Source organism: Furipterus horrens, unplaced genomic scaffold (assembly GCF_987537825.1).
Source record: "Furipterus horrens unplaced genomic scaffold, mFurHor1.1.pri manual_scaffold_3, whole genome shotgun sequence".
Taxonomy (NCBI): domain Eukaryota; kingdom Metazoa; phylum Chordata; class Mammalia; order Chiroptera; family Furipteridae; genus Furipterus; species Furipterus horrens.
The window spans coordinates 88,287,181-88,304,595 of NW_028327173.1; the positions used below are offsets into that span (position 1 = coordinate 88,287,181).

Consider the following 17,415-nt stretch of genomic DNA (forward strand, 5'->3'; position numbering starts at 1 on the left):
TTATGTTTTGACAGCATTATTTTGGTTACTCTAAAGAGAGAAGGGTGGAAACAAGGAGACTTTTGCAGTAACTCAGATAAGATAGTGATGGCCGTGGTGTGACGTGGTCAGATTCTGGGTATGTTTTGAAGCTGAGAGCCTATAAGATTTGCTTATAGTTTAGATGTGGGGCATGAAAGTAAGTGACACGCTATAGTGGCTGCCACACTCTGTTGGTCACGCAGGCGAGCTCTGGTATGTGGGGGCGGGGATTACACTGGGGTGCATGCAGGCTGCAGGGATTGTTGGGGACCATCTTGGAGGCTATGCCAGTGTGGGATGGTGGAATGGGCACTAGAGAGGCGACCACCAGCTTCCCTACAGTGAGGCTCGAGAGTCAAAAGGACAGAGTAGGCTTATAGTCAGCTGTCAGCCTTCACTTTGTTGTTGAATAATTTTTCTCATCGATTACTGAAATATTTGGGGTTATTATCCCATTTTACATTCCTAAGATGCCACTCTTTTCTAGTTATTAAATTTAGAGATAGATTGTCCTTAAAATCTTTATCTAAAGATTCCATTTTCTCTAATTCTAAGCTCATTTCTTTTTTTCACTATTCTGTGCTATGCCCTGGACCATTTCTTAAGATCAATAGTTTATGTGAATGGCTTTAACAAATAGTTTCATTCAAATTCTGCCCCTAAGCCATCTCCATCCCCACCCCAGGAAAATTCCCATTACAGCCACCCTCTGCCTCCCTCACCCTTCTTGCCTTTCACCCACCCTGCCTTCTGTCCTCCCATCCTCATTCCTAGTGTGGGAGCAGGAGTCTAGCCTCCCAGAGCTTTGGCCTGCTCCTCCTCAAACCTTTACTGTTGATATTCTGGAGCCTTTTTTTATTTTTTTTCCATAGTTGTCCAAGGGAGGTAATGACACCTCCAATATTGAGCAAAAGGAAGAAATAAGCATGTCTCAGGGATTCATTTCTAGTGAAAAGGATGATACTTTTAGAACAAAGGGCACAGCCAACTTAAATGCAGAAAACATAAAAAGAAAATAATCTTCAGAGCTTTGGGAGTCACAGTTCTCAAGGCTAATGTGCTGTAAGAGCTGGAGCCTTTTGCTCACCAGGAATGGTGAGAGCCACGCAGGGCTCTCACACCAGCCATCACAGGCATGGGCAGGAGTCAGGGGTAAGAGTAAAACTGATAATAAAAACAGCTAGCCTTGACTGTTACTGTGTGCCAAACAACTTGCTGAGGGCTTTGCATGCCATACATCATTATCTGTTAATAACACAGCCGAGCTCAGAGAGGTTGAAAAACAAGACACGCTACTAGTCATTGACAGAGCCTGGAACAGCAGCCCAGAAATAAGCTAGTTCAGCTTTGCCTGCCAATAATGAATACTTTTCATTTACCCATTCAGCAAATGCAAGTTCTTCTATGGGTCAACACTGTGGATCCTGATTTCTTTGCTGTTTAACTTACATGTGGTCAGGCTGAAAGAGTAACTGATTGTATTTGTGTTTGGAGAAGGACCAGTAAATGGCATCCCACTTCACTTAGTTCAGATGTAATTGAATAGATGCAGGAATCAGACAGGTGAAGATTGAAATACAGTTTTATTATCAATAAGGTAAAATGAGAGAATATGGCTCAATTTATAGGCACAGTTAGGCTCCCTAACTTACCTTCCTTGAAATCAGCTCTACTCCCTATGTTGTGAATGGGCATACCTCCAAAACAAAGGCCAGTGCAAAGTGGGGAGCCCCAGGAGGGCCAAGCCCCACTTTATCTGCCCTTCAGACTAATCTTTCCTCTTCTGGGACATCCCAGGCAGAGGGCAGACTGCGAGCATGCCTTGAAGAGAAGCCAAACAAAAAAGTTGTGTGACCCCAACTGCAAGAGCAATGGGGCCTGTAAGAAGAATGAAGAAGTGAGCCAGGCCGGGACTTCTTCATCTTCATCCAAGGGTGGAGGCAGGCTCATTTAGCATTGTAGGCAGGGGTGTGACATGGTGAGAGTCCTATTTTAAGAAGATCACATGGGCTGTGATGGGGAGAAATTGGCGGAGGAGGGAGGACCACACACAGGGAGACAGGACCGGATGGAGGCCAGCAAGAGTCTTCTGCTCTTCCTTGTCAAGACTGGGACTCTTTCAGAGCCTTGAGAAGACCAGTCATGCTCTGCCTTGCCCTTGGCCCATGTGCTGCACTAAGCATAGTGGGCCGTAGGCCCCTGCGAAAGGTGTTTTCTCTTCAAGCTTCATTACCAGCATGCAAACTTCTTCCTTCTGGCATATTTAGTCTGTGAAGCAAAAAGGTCATAAAAAGAGTTATCCTCCTCATCTCAAAGCTATAACCTAGGTGCTGCTCTTGGCAGGCTGCTGGGTGGACTCTTTCCCCTGCCCTGGGAAGGCGTGATTATTGCTAATGAGAGACCAGGAGATGCTCGGGGCTGACATTTGTATGTGGACTCCCCTTAATGCCACCATACATGTGCTCTAAGCTGAGGGTATTGGGTGTGTGGTGAGTTTTGCTATGTGCCTAACACTCCTCTCTTACCCGCTACAGGCATTCCAATGGTAAGGAAGTTTGTTCTTTTGTCATTTGACAAATATCTGTTGAGACCTTCCTGTGTGTCAAACCTCATGCTGGTGCTTGGAATCCAATAGTGAAAGGAGAGACATAGCCCTGCCCTCTCAGAGTTAGTGGGGACTAGAGTTTAGGGCACAGACAAGTGACAGGCCATCACAGCCCAGCAGCACAGTGGTGCCAGGGCAGCATGTAGATGGGGCAGGGAAGGGAGGGACCCAGGGAACACTTCTCCATGGAATAACTTCCAAGCAGAAACCCGAGGAATGAGTGGGAATTAGTGAAATGGAAGGTTGGGTGGGAGAGGGTACGTGGAGGGAAGGAGAAGCGCATTCCCAGCAACCTCTAGAAGTTGGTGGCCAGTTGCCCCTCTTTTTCCTGGGATGCAGACCCAGCCCTGCACATGGTGAGTAAGCACAGTGTCAGCTGGACTTAGGCCCCTGCTTGCCCTCTTGATCAGACAAGCTTGCAGTGGGCCAGAAAGTGAGTGGGGCAGGAGGACATGGAGCAGGAAGACAGACATTTTCAGAAGTTTGGCTGTGAAGGACAAGCAAGAAATAAAATGATAACAAGAGATGAGGCCCAGTTGAGAGAGTTTCTTTAAGTTTCTTTAAGATGGACTAGACCTAGGCTTGTCTGCATAGTGGTGGAAGGCCCCAGAGAGAGGAGGAGCGCAGACACAGGAGAGAGAAAACATCACTGGTGGACACGGCCCCCACAGAGGCGTACACATCCCCATGCGGGGTTAGCCTTCGGCAGGAGGAGGGATGGGAACGAAAAAGGATTGGTGTGGATACTGTGCAGTTGTAGATTTGGTGGCAGGAATTGATAGGGTTTCTTGGTGACTAATTTCTGTCAGGGAAGGAAGGCAAGAACATTTAAAAGATGACTATTGTGAGACTCTCAACTTTCCAACTCATTTCTAAGCATCTCTCTTGGTCAACCCATTGCTACAGGCTTTCTAAGTCTTTCTTCACCACTTGGATATTGCTTTGCTAGATACCCTATTAATGCAACCTAGAAATTTTTGCTTTATTTTTCCATGCTAGGGTAAACTTCATAAACATGGTAAGTTAGGCAGATTTTGAGAGGCCAGGCTGGATACCGAACACCACATGCAATGTTGCTTGTGGGTTGGAGTACGCATTCTGGATACAAACTCACTGTTGTACAAATGGTATTTGGGAATATAACTCTTCATGAAGTACCCCCTCTCCATGATTTTAACTATTCAGGGAATTGTAGAAGTCGAAGCTCCTTGGTGTGTCAGTGTAGGGAGGAAAGGCGAGAGAAGCCAATGAAGTGACTCGAGCCATAGACCCGGGCTTTCAGTCTCTAGTTTACGAGGCAAATGGCATCTCCCAGCCTGGGGATCGGGAGCTGCTGTCCTAGACGTCTGATGGTTCATACATAATAAAAACGCAGCAGTTTCGGGGAAGAAGCTGGCAACCTTTTCAATTGAGTAGAGCAAACTTAATGATCTAGTATGTCAACTGCCTTCAACTCCGCCTCAACAGCGTTCATTCTAGCAAGAAATCCTCTAAAAGGTAGTCAGTAAATCTGATTCCAACATCGTCTTTCTGAAGCTTCTAAAGTCGAATATCTCCCCCACACTCAACTCCAAATATCAAGGCAGCCAAATACATGCTTCTCCCTCACCTGTTTCTGGCTCCAGGTCCGAGCCCGGCGGAGGCCTGAGCTGGCCTGGAGCGCCGCCCTGGCTGTGCTCAGGAATAGTTTGTACCCCTGGACCCTCCCTGCCCACACCTGCTCTTGTTCCACGGTGCTGATCCCACACAGGGGCCTTGGACACGCCAAGCACTGTTACTGCTCATTTGTGATAAGCCATTGGTATCACAAGAAGGGACTCTCTTTGAATTTCTTCCATTGAGAAGTTATTTCTCCCTCCCCATTTGTGCCAGCGTGCCCTGGCAGACATTTCTTTTTTATGGCATCATGGTTCATTTCTCCCACTATCACTTTATCAACACTGGGAAAAACAGAAAAATCCTCCCACCAGCTCTTCCCTGTCTCCTCTTTGTGGGGTGCTCCTCTTTGTGTGCTCAGAGGTAGTTTTGGGAAAGGCCAGGCTCACTTCATATCTCCGCTATGATGTGCGAAGATCTCAAGAAGGGAAAGATCAGTGATTTATATGAAACACTTAAGCGTCTTCTCTCTACCCTCCTCCTCCAAGGTGTCATAACCAATACATCAGGCTCCCGGAGCTCTGTGACTCTCCCCCGCCCCCTATCAGAAATCTGTGTAGAGTTAAAGCTAAACTGTGGGACGAATTTAATTAAGAGACAAATGGCAAAATAAGGTTGTGGTGGATGCTTTTTAATTGTGGTTTGTTAGACTTTAATTACTCATCTTAAATTGTGGAAGTTGATCCAGGGCTCATCTTTGCACATTCTTGTTCTTTTTAATCACAAAGAACATCTTCTCAGCTGCTGACAGGATGGGCCTCATCATCCGTGCCAGCAACTTGATCTTACCCGACAGTGACTCAGCAACTTGCCGAATTCAATTAGCAGTTTTGTAGCTTCTTACTCAGAACATCTCTAGTAAAGTCTGCCTTCAGACACTGCAAACAGCCTTATCTCCCACCCCATGATCTGCTTGTAATCAGCAATTATCATAGCCAGGGTGGAATAGAACAGACGTTGGGTGCCATGGCGAGTTAGAAACATGCTTCCCCCGGGGTCCCAGCTTTTCATCTGTTTTTAACTGTGATTGACATGAAAACATTTGGAGACTCAGAGAATGGAGGAGCCAGATATCTTAGCTACATCTAGTCCACATAAAGAACACTAGGTGCTTGCTCACGATTCCCCAGGAGGTTGGGGGGGAGGCTAACATCACAGGAGCCCAAACCTCCTGACATTCCACATGTTCCTCCTACCGTGTGCTCGTCACATCTCTCACCCACAGCCACATATTTCGAGGCAGGTAGTGAGGTGTCCTGGAGAGGTCCCTGTAGGCTCTGTCCCAACTAGCAGGGCAGGTGAGGTGAGCTAGTCACTCAACGCCTCTGGCTTCCAGTTTTCTTGTTATCAGGGGAGTAATATAATATTATGTAAGAGAGTTTTGAGAAGTATGTGAGGTAGTTTAATGAAAGTGCTAAAACAAAGTAGAAACTCAGCACCTAAAAGTCCCTTCAATCTTGATTCAAGGGCATTGAGACAGGAGGGAAGGGGAGAGAGAGAGAAAGAACACGTGTTGTATGAAAACATTATGAATCAAAGTCACTTCCACAAACACTGAAAAAAGAAGGCTAGAGGGGATCCTGCCGTGAACATCACTTTATTCGGTTGATAACAGAGAGGAAGGGGGCTGGCCCTCTCTGCATTTTTCCTGAGGGACCAGAATGTATGCCTACACCTCTATACCAGCTACAGAGCTCTGCTCAGTATTTGCCAACAAGATATTAGATCCCTCTGCAGCTTTGCTCCTTGGACACTTGCCTGTGTCTTGTGAGTAGATACAGGAGTAGGCCTATATCTATGCCTAGAGGCTAAGGTGAATGAAGATATATATTTTTAATCTATTGTAAAAATGACTAACTATAGCATAGAGCCATCAGTAATCCAGGTCTTTCATTTGCCACCATCACCCCCTCATGTTAACATGCATGGAAGTTTTGTAGCTTTGTCCTATCTGTTGGAAAGGGAACAGTAGATCTGTCTTTTCTCTCTGCCCTATTTTGATTTTGGCTGTGGCCATAGGAAATTGCAGAAAGTGATTTAAAAAAACAAAACCAACCAGGATATATCTTCAGTCAAGCATAATCAACACAGTGTTGCACAGACTGACTCACCAGCCACTGCCCTAGAGTTTTCATGAAAACCAGCAGTCTGGACCCCGACTGAGCCAGGGCATGGTGGTGCTAACCGAGCCCCTGCATAGCTGTCAGTCGTGCACTTAGAGGTGCTCAGAGACCTGGGAGAGTGCTAGGGGAGTATACAGTGCTTAGCACTGGCACCAGTAAGTTTTTGGTTAGTATTAATGCTCTTGTTTATTTGTTTTTCCTTTTTAAGTAAATCTGGGGACACATATTTTTACTTAACAGGATAAAATCAAAGTTTAGTACATGCTCATGGGGAATCCACATAGACATGATAAATCCATGAAAATTCCCAAAGACAGTGAGGCAGTATTGGGTATATAAGACATTTTGGGTGAAAGAAAACGTGAGAGGGGGACTGGGTATTAGATTTCAGAAGCGAAGTTGCGTGATTTACATGTGTTTGAGGAAGAGCAGGATACACATGGCAGGAAAATCCCCCTGGGTAACTCGGAAACTCTAGGACACAGAGGATATCCAGCCAACAGGCACCTACCTGCCTGAAGCCCTCTTGTACCACTGTACTTAATTCAAAGTAGGCTGAGGCAGCATCCTAAGTTCTTCTTCCTGAAGCAGGTTTTTCTCTGTTAGAATATCTTGGGTAGGAAAGGGGGAAAGGTCAAAGGTTCTGAGTCCTTTGTTTCTTAATAAACAGCTTAAAATCAATATCCCAAAATTCAGCTTCAGGGTGGTTTTACTTTTTAAGTAAATTGGGGGACACCCATTTTTCTTTTCTAATTGTTTTCACGGTCATCTATTTGTCTTAGGTGTTCTGCAGTTTTATTACAATTAGTCTAGTGTCTAATGCAGGCTTTTTTTTTTTTTTTTATCTCATTTGGAATTTATTGTGCTTTCCCAAGTCTGAGGATTTCATTAATTCTGGAAATCTCTCAGCCATTATATTTTCAGATATTGCTTCTCTTAGTTCTTTCTATATTCTTCCCCTGGTACTCATGTTTCTGGTATCCTGTGCTTCTCACCCTCATATTTTCCATTTCTGTACTTCTGTCTACTGCATTCTAAAAAATTCCTTAAATCTGTCTTCCAGTTTACTGATTTCCATTCAGCTATATCTAATCTGTTGTATAACCCTTCCATTCATTCTCAAATTATACTATATTTTTATTTCTATACTTGTTTACTTAGGTCTTTTTCAGACCTCTAGTTTGATATTGTTATTTCACATGGTTCTTTATGTCTTTAAGTATTTTAACTTGTTTGAATGTTTAAATTAATATTTAATCCTTTTAAGCACTTTTTAGTTTATTCTTGCACTTGAAATTCCTGACATATTAATTCTTCTGTCTTTTATAGCTAATAACTCTAGCATATAATAGATTCTTTCCTCGTGTGTTCTGTAATTTTTGACCATGAGGTTGCTCCCTGGTGTGTTGCCTGGAATGACCCCATGTGGCCAGCCTTCTCTCCAAGGCTGTTATGAATTTTCTTCTGTCAGTTATCCTAGGTATCCTAGGACTAGCACAATTCCAGGACCAATTTTACATTGATTTCTCAGCTTGAGGGTCTGAGGTACTATACATTTGGAACTCAGATCCACTTGCAACACAGACCTGGGCTTTTGATTCTCAGGGTGGACTCCTTTTCACTGTTCTCAGAATCAGGCAGAGATAAGATTCCTTTTCTCCTCTCTATGATATAGGTATATATTGGTCTACTGTTACATCAAGGATGCAGCCCTTTGGGATACCAGTTTTGTGCAGGAATCTCAGTTCCAACTTCTTGTTTCATGTGGACCAAAGCCTTTATCTTCTGTTCTCATGTAGATGTTAAAATCTAAACTCTAGGTTACAGCAACTGGTGCTTCTTCTTACTCAAGGTAGCTGAAGCACTAGATACTCACAGTTGTAATATTTTCTTTATTTTTTTCACCTGAGGTTTCCCTTTGCTTTCATATTATCTACTCAGCTATCTACCTTTTTTAAAAATCCATGTTCTTATATGTAATTCAGCATATCTAGGAGCATGTAACAATAGGATCTTCAGTTTATCTTATATCTGGAACATTCTTAGGTCACCACTATCTTATTCTGAGCTAACTGTCATACATGGAACAAATTGTGGTAGGGAAAGAAACAGACATACTCTTTGACCATCTGTTCCAGCGGTCTGTCCAGAGCACACACTATGCCCAATTCTGTAGCCATTCCTTTGCCCAGTAAAAAATTTAGCATGAAGTAAGGGAATCTAAAGGTGTTAGAACACACCAGTAGTTTCTTCAAGGCATGACAATGTGTCACATTGCCCCTCGATCCAATGATTCAGGTATTTTGACAGTTTGCCTTTGCAATTAATTAATGGACAGTCTTATTGAATCTTGCCTAAGCATTTATAATGGACAGGATTTAACTTGAGAAAGTTAATCATTTTCTCCAGTACATCAGAAATTTAAACTTGATATTTGTTTTGAAGTAGGAAAATGCCAAAAAGAGAATACTTCTTTTTACTGAGTTTGAAAATGGACAAGTACAACTCGATAATATTTGAAATGGTTTATTGAACCTCACTTTTAACTTTATTAGCACTTTCTTCCAAGTTGCTGACAATGCTTTTCTCACGTGACTTCAGTTTTTTCCTAACCGAGGATCTAGTTAAGATCAAATAGAATTGCTTCTGTTTTATTGAGAACTGGAGAGGCCAACAGATTTATCCAAGTAACAAAGATAACCAGACTACCAAAGGAGCTGTGTACTTGAACCTACCCATACCCCTGGCCCCAAACAAAATTGCTTTCTCATGAAAGTATATTTTAGGGCTGTTCCATCTGGTTTCGTCAAGGGAACAGCCTTATTAAACCCTCTACTGCCTTGAAATAGTGATATGGTTGAGTGATATGGCCACTAATATCAGACAATATCCCCAGCCCAGGATTAAAAGCATAGCTTTGGAAGCAGTTGGACACCTAAGTTGGAATCTCACTTCTGTAACTGTTACTTGAGTGACGTGGCAAGTCACTTTTAACTTCTCTGAGCTATAGTTTTCTCACCTGCAAAATGCAGGACATACATCCCATAGCAACAGGATTCCAATAGGAATTAAATGAGATATGCTTGCCTGTAAATTTAGTTTGGCACCTCAGTGACATTGTAAGTGACATAGCCATTATTAATCTAAAGTTCCCTGTATCAAACAACAAGTGCTAGCAGAGGATGTGGAGAAAAAGGAACTCTTTTTCACTGTTGGTGGGAATGCAGATTGGTGCAGCCACTGTGGAAAGCAGTATGGAGATACCTTAAAAAATTAAAAATTGTTCTGCGTTTTGATGTAGCAATCCCACTTCTGGGAATATATCCAAAGGAACCCAAAACACTAATTCGAAAGAAGAGAAGTACCCCTATGTTCATTGCAGCATTATTTACAATCATCAAGATATGGAAGCAGCCCAGGTGTCCATCAGTGGATGAGTGGATAAAACAACTATGGGACATTTACACAATCGAATTCTACTTGGTCATAAAAAAGAATAAAATTTTATCCTTTGCAACAGTATGCGTGGACCTGGAGAACATTATGCTAAATGAAATAAGCCAGTCAGAGAAAGAAAAATACCATATGATTTCATTCATATGTGGAATCAATTGAACAAACTGAACTAACAAGCAAAACAGACAGACTCATAGATGGAGAGCAGATGACAGTTAGTGGGGGTTCGTTAGGAGGTGGCAGGATTGAGCAAAAAGGACTCATGGGCATGGACAACATATGGTGATTGCTGGGGGGAGGGGGTATAACGGGACTAAATGGTAATGGGAAAAATAATAGAATAAAGCTTAAATTAAAAAATATAAAGTTCCCTATATGAAGTTCTGCCTGAGAATTTTCATTTAAAGTATTATATTTGGGTAAGTTTTTCTTCCCTTAATAACTATGGTCTTTTTCTCCTCTCAGGCAATACACACCACAGAATAGATGGGCTTGCTTTTCGCTTTGGTCACAAGTTCTAAGTCAGGTTTCTTTTTTTTTTTTATAGTTTATAACACTTTTATTAAGTGTGAACAGGAATCAGTATTCCTAAACTGTAAACAACGAGGAACTGAAGTACCGAAGGAGAAACATTAAGGATTATATGTAATAGACAAAAACCCTTAATTTTCTTACTGCCTTTATACATCAATGTGTGATAATTAAGTATAAATGAATTCCTTATTAAGCAAACATTTTTGCATACACTGCCTTCTCTTTTTCTTTCTGTGCCTTTATCTTTTGTTTGACTTTCAGCAGTTCTGCCTGGATAGCTTTATCTTCCGGTGCTATCTCCTGAGCTTTCTTAAGATCAGCCAATGCTTGGTCATATTCTTTTAATCCTTGCCATCCTTGAGCTCTACGGTACAGTGCTTTGGTATTTGACGGGTCTGTTTCAAGAGCCTCCAAACAACTGTCAATTGCTCCCTGCCAATTTGATATCTTCAGTTTACAAGCACCAGTATTTAGCATGCAGCTTAAAGCTACAGGTTGCAGCTTCAATCTATCTGCTTCCTCAGTTACAGCCTTTGAACCTTCTACGTATCTTAAAACCTTTGAGTATTTTTTAATGGCCATCTCCCAGTTCTGGGATTTAAAAAAAGTATTTCCAATGTTTTTTAAGTCTTCTGTTATTAATAATTTTTATCTACGTCTTTTAAATCTATATCTACATCCTCAGGGAAATCTGGATGCCTGTCACCAGAACCATCTTCTGGGAATATTCCCCAATCATCCCCTTTCTCCAATTCTCCGCATTCTGCAATAACGCACAATTTAGCAGGTTTTTCACCTTTCACTTCTACATTCTCCAGAATTCTTGCCACACCCATTCCTTTCATTACTTGGCCAAATACCACATGTTTCCCATCCAAATGAGGAGTTGGAACTGTTGTGATAAAGAACTGGGAACCATTTGTATTGCTGCCTGCATTTGCCATGCTCAATAAACCCTCCCAGTCATGCTTATAGTAGAAATTTTCATCTTCAAACTTTTCACCATAAATACTTTCTCCACCTGTCCCATTCTGATTTGAGAAATCTCCACCCTGAATCATAAATTTCTTAATAATTCGATGGAATGGGCATCCTTTGAAATGGAGAGGTTTCCTGGTGGTGAGTCCAATGCCTTTTTCTCCTGTACACAATACACGAAAATTCTCTGCAGTTTTGGGTACAATATCTGCAAATAATTCTAAGACATTTCGACCAACTCGCTTGCCTCCGATGTCCACATCAAAGAAGACTCGGGGATTACTGGGGTTGGAGGGCTTAGCCTGGGGTGTTGGTAACGACATTTTGACTTGCACACGTTTGGAAGCAGGTTCGGAGCACCACGTGGCCACCTGGTAGCTGAGACCTGAGAGCACCTCTTTCAGAGGAGACCTTGCAGAGCGCTAAGTCAGGTTTCTAACTCCACTAGTTCAACTCACAACCTGCAGATCTGTGTTCTGTTTTCCAGGTCTGACTTAGTCTTCATCAACCTTATGTTTTTTCATATCCTGTTTTGGGGTTTTTTTTGTTTGTTTTTGGTTTTTTTTTTCCTATTTTCTGCTAATGCTGAGGATAAACTAAGATACAGGCAAGCACCTAGCATTTAATATACAATTTTTTCCTTTAAGGTACTTTTTTTTGTTCTTTCACCTTTGCTTTGTTCACACTTCCTATACTTTTATCTGCTAAATAATATCTACTTATAAATTTATTTTCTTTCCTTTTTTGTGATAAAGTCATAGTGATATTTCTAAAAACATCCTGTAATTTAATTGGTAAATAATAATTTCTGAATGGCCCTGTTTAAAAGCACTTAATAGAGACTGCGGTAGACATTAACAAGCTGAACAGAGTGTACCTGGGGCAAAAAGATGAGGAGAGTTTAATGAAAAGGAAATGAGTGAAGTCCCAGCCAGGTCATAATCTAGCTGTGGCTTCCCTAAGTCCCTCCATCTTCCTGCATCTGTTCCCGACTCTGCACAAGGAGGTGGCTGTGTCTGCCTCTCAGGGTTGCCACAGGATCATAACCAGCGAGATTGTGTGGGTACAGTGTTCCGGAAGCTGCATAACCTATAACTGTTAGCTTTCCTCACTGTCGCTACTATTATTATAAACAAGGTGTCCTCAAAGTATATACAAAGACTATGATGGCAAGGCCCAGAGGTTTCTTTAGTTTTTATCAATATTTAGAAATTAAAAGTTGTTTTCAGATAAGTTGCCACAACGTTCTGGGACAAGCTTCTGTCAGTGTGGTTTCCTCATGTTAGCTCTTTTTTTAAAATTAATTTTGGAGAAAGTGAGGGAAGAAGAGAAACATCAACTTGTTCCACTTATTTATGCATCCATTGATTGATTCTTCTATGTGCCCTGCCCAGGGAACAAACTCGCAACCTTGGTGTATTGAGACGATGCTCTCACCAGCTGAGCTACCAGTCCAGGGCCCTTGAGTTAGCTCTTCAAGGGAAGAAGTGGTCATGTTCTTCTCTAGGTGGTAAAAGTGAATCCATTAGGAATGAGCCATAACTCTGGTCTGACTGAAGTGTCAGTGCAAATCATTCCAGCAGCTTCTGAGTTGAAGACTGTGTGATGCTGTTTTGTTCTCAAATGCTGTTTGGACCTCATTTTTTTTAAGACTTTTTAAAAGACCAACAATAAGCCACATCAGAAAATGTATTTTATTACTTTGTGCTGTGCATTCTTGTAAAACAATGGAATATTATTCGGTTAGATAATTTTCTCACCAATTTTAGCCCTAAATGTTTTTTTGGCCATTTGCAAAACTAAAACCTCTCTTTTATCATGATAAATTTAAATAGTCATTTGTAATTACAAAGTGTTTTAAAAACCTACTGATTCTCAATAGCACTGTGAGGCAATTATAACTCCAGCTGTCAAATAGGAAAACTGAGGCTCAGACCCCTAAGGGACTTGTCCTATAATGGGGATTTCTAGGATAAGACTCTAGGTTTCTGCTCTCCGTCTGCCTGCTTTCTTCTGTATCTTGCTGCCTTTACACTCCATGGGAGCAAGGATTTTTCTTTATTTGGAAGAATGTGTTCCTTGAAAAGAGCTCCAATCATATTTGAAACATTTCATTTGGATTTGTAAGTTTTGAGATCAATACAGACAAACCACTGCCTCGCTCACCTGTGTTTTTTTCTATTGAAGAATGTGGGGTGGTTTTTATATTGCCTTCTTTGGAGGCCTGGCTATTCTGGGAGCTGCTGGGGGAGGGGGTACCATGGGCAGGAAGTTGAATGGGTGGGACCCTCACACCCTCTTGTGCTGAAGCAGCTTTGCTTTGAGCTATGCTGCATATACTGTGTAATTTAGAGGGAACGGATTTGAAAGGTGTCATATGGGAGAAAGATTGGGAATATGTTGCTTTAAAAAAAAAATACCTTAAACCATGAAACCCTCAGGTGATGGTGGTTACAGTAACTGACCTAGAATGAGCTTGCAAAGGCTTCACCTGCATGACATGCAGAGCTGTTTTCTCTGTTTTACAAATGAGGAAACTAAGACCTAGAGAAGGTAAGCAATCTGACCAAGATTACGTAGCTCAGAGGAGGAAAAATTAGGATTTGAGCTCAGATCACAAGCCTTTAACCATGCCATTCCCTCTGCCAGGAATTCTTCCCACCACCACGCCACTCACCTTTTACCTTTCTGATTTCTACCCTCTGTGGCTCTCAGCTCACTGACACCTGCGCAGGGAACCTTCTCTGGCCTACCCGTCTAAGTTAATTGCCTCTTTATGTGCCCTCATGGCTCCTTGTACCTCTTCTTCAAACCCTTCAGCATATTGCAGTTTACATTTCTTTGTAATTCTGGCATTAATGCCTGTCTCTTATACTAGACTATGAGCTTCAGGAAGTTAGGTTGTTTTGTTTTTATGTTTTGTTTTGTTTTCTTACACCATTAGGTTTTCATTACCTAGCAGAATACATGGCATGGCATCTAGATGTTTGTTGAAGGAATGAGTGAATGAATGAATGGAATTGGTGGGTGATGGACAGAGGGCTGTCTAGTCTCAGAGGCTGTGATGTTAAACATTACATGTGCTACCTCTGAGTTCCCTTCCCAGTGGTCTTGGGAGCATCCAGCAAAGGCCATCCTGCTGTTTTGCTGCTGATAGTGAGTTGAGGAGTTTGAAGGACTGTCACAGGGAAGAAGGACTGGGGTGAATCCAGGATCAACAAGTAGAAACACAGGAAGTTCTCAGTGTAAAAGGAAAGTCCCTCTCAGCCTGGTAAGGCCAAGAAAGTATTCCAACATAAGGCTTTGTAGCAATAACTCAAGCATGGACCAGAAAATCTTTAGGGTCCCTTATTTTGGATTCATTGATTCCATAAAACATATTGCTTGTACGATGAATACTTAATCAAGATATCACTGCAGTATTCCAGCCAGTATAGACAGAGGAAACTCATCCTGCCAGCCAAGTCCCTATTTTGTCACTCTCTGTCTCCCATGTTGGTCGAGAGATGGTGCTATTAATTAGACCCAGAGAGTTCCTCCTCAGAGGCATTTGCAAAATAACGATGTCATTGGAAATATATATAAATTTCTCTTTAATAATATGTAATTCCTTCATAATTAACTAGACACTGAGTCTTTTTTAACTAATTAGACTATTCCATCCATTGCTCACTAAAGAAATAAAAGCTATACAACATAACGCAGTCATGGGTAATTCTACTCATGAGTAATAGGGTTGAGGATAGATATAGCAGACTTCTTGGTTGGGTGGCTGTTAGTACCAGATACCATAATATGTCCATAGCCCTCTGTTATTTTGGGAGGAATGAGATTTGAAGTTAACTGAGGGCTAACCTCTAGATGCAGTGAAACTATCTAGACTCTGTTGTTTTAGATGATTGCTTACTGATGGATTTTCAGTTGAGGCTTCTTAGAACCACGTATATAAGCCCAACCCACCCTGCAGCCTCCTGCCCACCATTTCTATATTCTATCCTCTAAACACCCACACACACCGGCCACTCTGAACTACTCACCTCTCCTTCAGCCTATCCATGTGTGCTCACAGGTCTGTCTGTGCTTTTGCAGAAAAGACCTTCCCCCTGAGCACTTATCCATGTGCCAAATTTATGTCTCATACTCCCAGCCCCAGTTCAGTTGGCACATCTGTAAGACTGTTCTGGTCTCTCCCATACCCACCATGCCAAGAGCCAACTTCCTGATGTAGTCATACACAATGCTCTCCAGCCTGTCATTCATCTGTGGACAGCCCTTCTCTGGACCATTTATAGAGCATACACTCAGCAACTCTTTGTTGAAATAGAAGAGGAAAAAACTACAATGAATGCTCCCACTGCCAGTACCACTTATGGCACCTTTCCAGCTTGAATATACCACGTGCCCTTCACCTGTCGAAATCCTGCTCACATTTTAAGATCTAGATCTACTGTCATCTCCCTTACCAGTCTTTGACTGGTAAGTGACTTACAATCTTTGTAATCCATTTAATATTTAGCATTAGTAGCTTTGTTCTGTTAGCTGCCTTTTAATGTATGAATGCCTTAACCCCCAAACAGGTGCTAATCTATCCTAATCCTTCCGTGTGTTAATCTGGGATAATTCTTACCCCTCACATTGCCACTGTGTTGTGCACAGAACAGCCGCTTCGTGGATATTTATGTATTGATCAAGCAAATTCTATCCCTGTTTTGCATCCCCCATGAAGTCTACCTCAACAGAAAATAAATAACTGCTCATCAATTGACTGAGTTGGAAAATGTAACACTTCACCTACCACAAATCTTCTGTTGTAATCCGACTCCTACACCAAAGTGTCCGTGCTGTGGAACAGCACAGAGTTAAAGTTAGCTCTGTTGATTTTGGCTTGGTTCACTAGCCAGGGAGAAAAATAAAATTTCTTCCAAATTTTTTACACAACCAAAAAGTACAGAGCTTTGGAAATCTGTGCAAAACGATACTTCAAGTTTGTTAGAAGTGTAGAAGGATGATTGGGAAGATAATAGAATAGTTGAATGTTTCAAATATGGTCAAACCCTGTCATAGCATTATGAGCGAGGGGGTCTTAAAGAATTACTTGCATAAACTATAGGCCAGCTTAGTTCCAAATTCGAATCAAGGGGATGCGCTCTCTGGGGAGGATGCAAACCAATTCTGGCACACCTTGGCAGCAGCCTGCCGCAGGCACACCCCAGACCTGGTGGGGTTTAGTCCTTGCTGCTTTTGTTGGTCTGTTTTTATTATAAATCTGAGTTCCCAACTTTCATTTCTAGTAATAGTCAACCAGGTTATTTGGGTCAACTGTCCTCAATTTTTTTTTAGTGTTAATACATAACAAAACTCACCATGTTAACCACTTCTAAGTGTGCAGTTCAGTGGCATTAAGTACCCTCAACTCTGTTGTGCCGTCATCACCACCTTCCATCCCCAGGAGTTTTTCACCTTCCCAAACTGCAGCTCCGTGCCTGTTAAACACTAACTGCCCATCTGCAACCCCTGCTCCTGGCAACAAGCCTGCTACCTTCCGTCTCTGAATCTGACTGCTCTAGGAACCTCATATAAGTGGAATTATATAATGTTTGACCTTTTGTATCTGGCCCATTTCATTTAATAATGTATTCAGTTTTCTCCATGTTGTAGTATTATATTAGTAATCCATTTTTACAGATGAGGAAGTCGAAGTTCAGGTAATTTGTTAAAGGTCACTCAAGTCTTTCTGTGTGGCCCAAAGTAGAGGCGCTATAACTTTTAGGTACGTAAATAATAATACTAGTTGTTCGCTATAAGCCTGAACTATGATAGGAACTGGCCCAGTACCCTGTGGCTGGGAAGGGGCAGCACCAGGCGAGGCTGTATCCCCATGCCTCTCCGTTAAGAGAGTCTATTAGATTTTCCCAGAGCCGTTATTTTTATATACACATGCATGCAGAGACTAGGAACATCAGCCCCAGTCTCCAGGAGGCAAGAGCATGAACTATTTCTTCCTGAGGTGCTTGGCATGAGACCCTAACTCACAAGTACAAG

General features: G+C 42.0%; 1 protein-coding gene and 1 pseudogene across 10 annotated transcripts in view; one reads left to right on the forward strand and one right to left on the reverse strand.

Moving 5' to 3' along the window:
* FARS2 (phenylalanyl-tRNA synthetase 2, mitochondrial) overlaps positions 1-17,415 on the forward strand; it is a 582,942-nt gene that overhangs the window by 557,770 nt on the left and 7,757 nt on the right. The gene's annotated exons all lie outside the window — the stretch shown is intronic.
* On the reverse strand, positions 10,529-11,696 carry LOC150015464 (peptidyl-prolyl cis-trans isomerase D pseudogene; annotated as a pseudogene).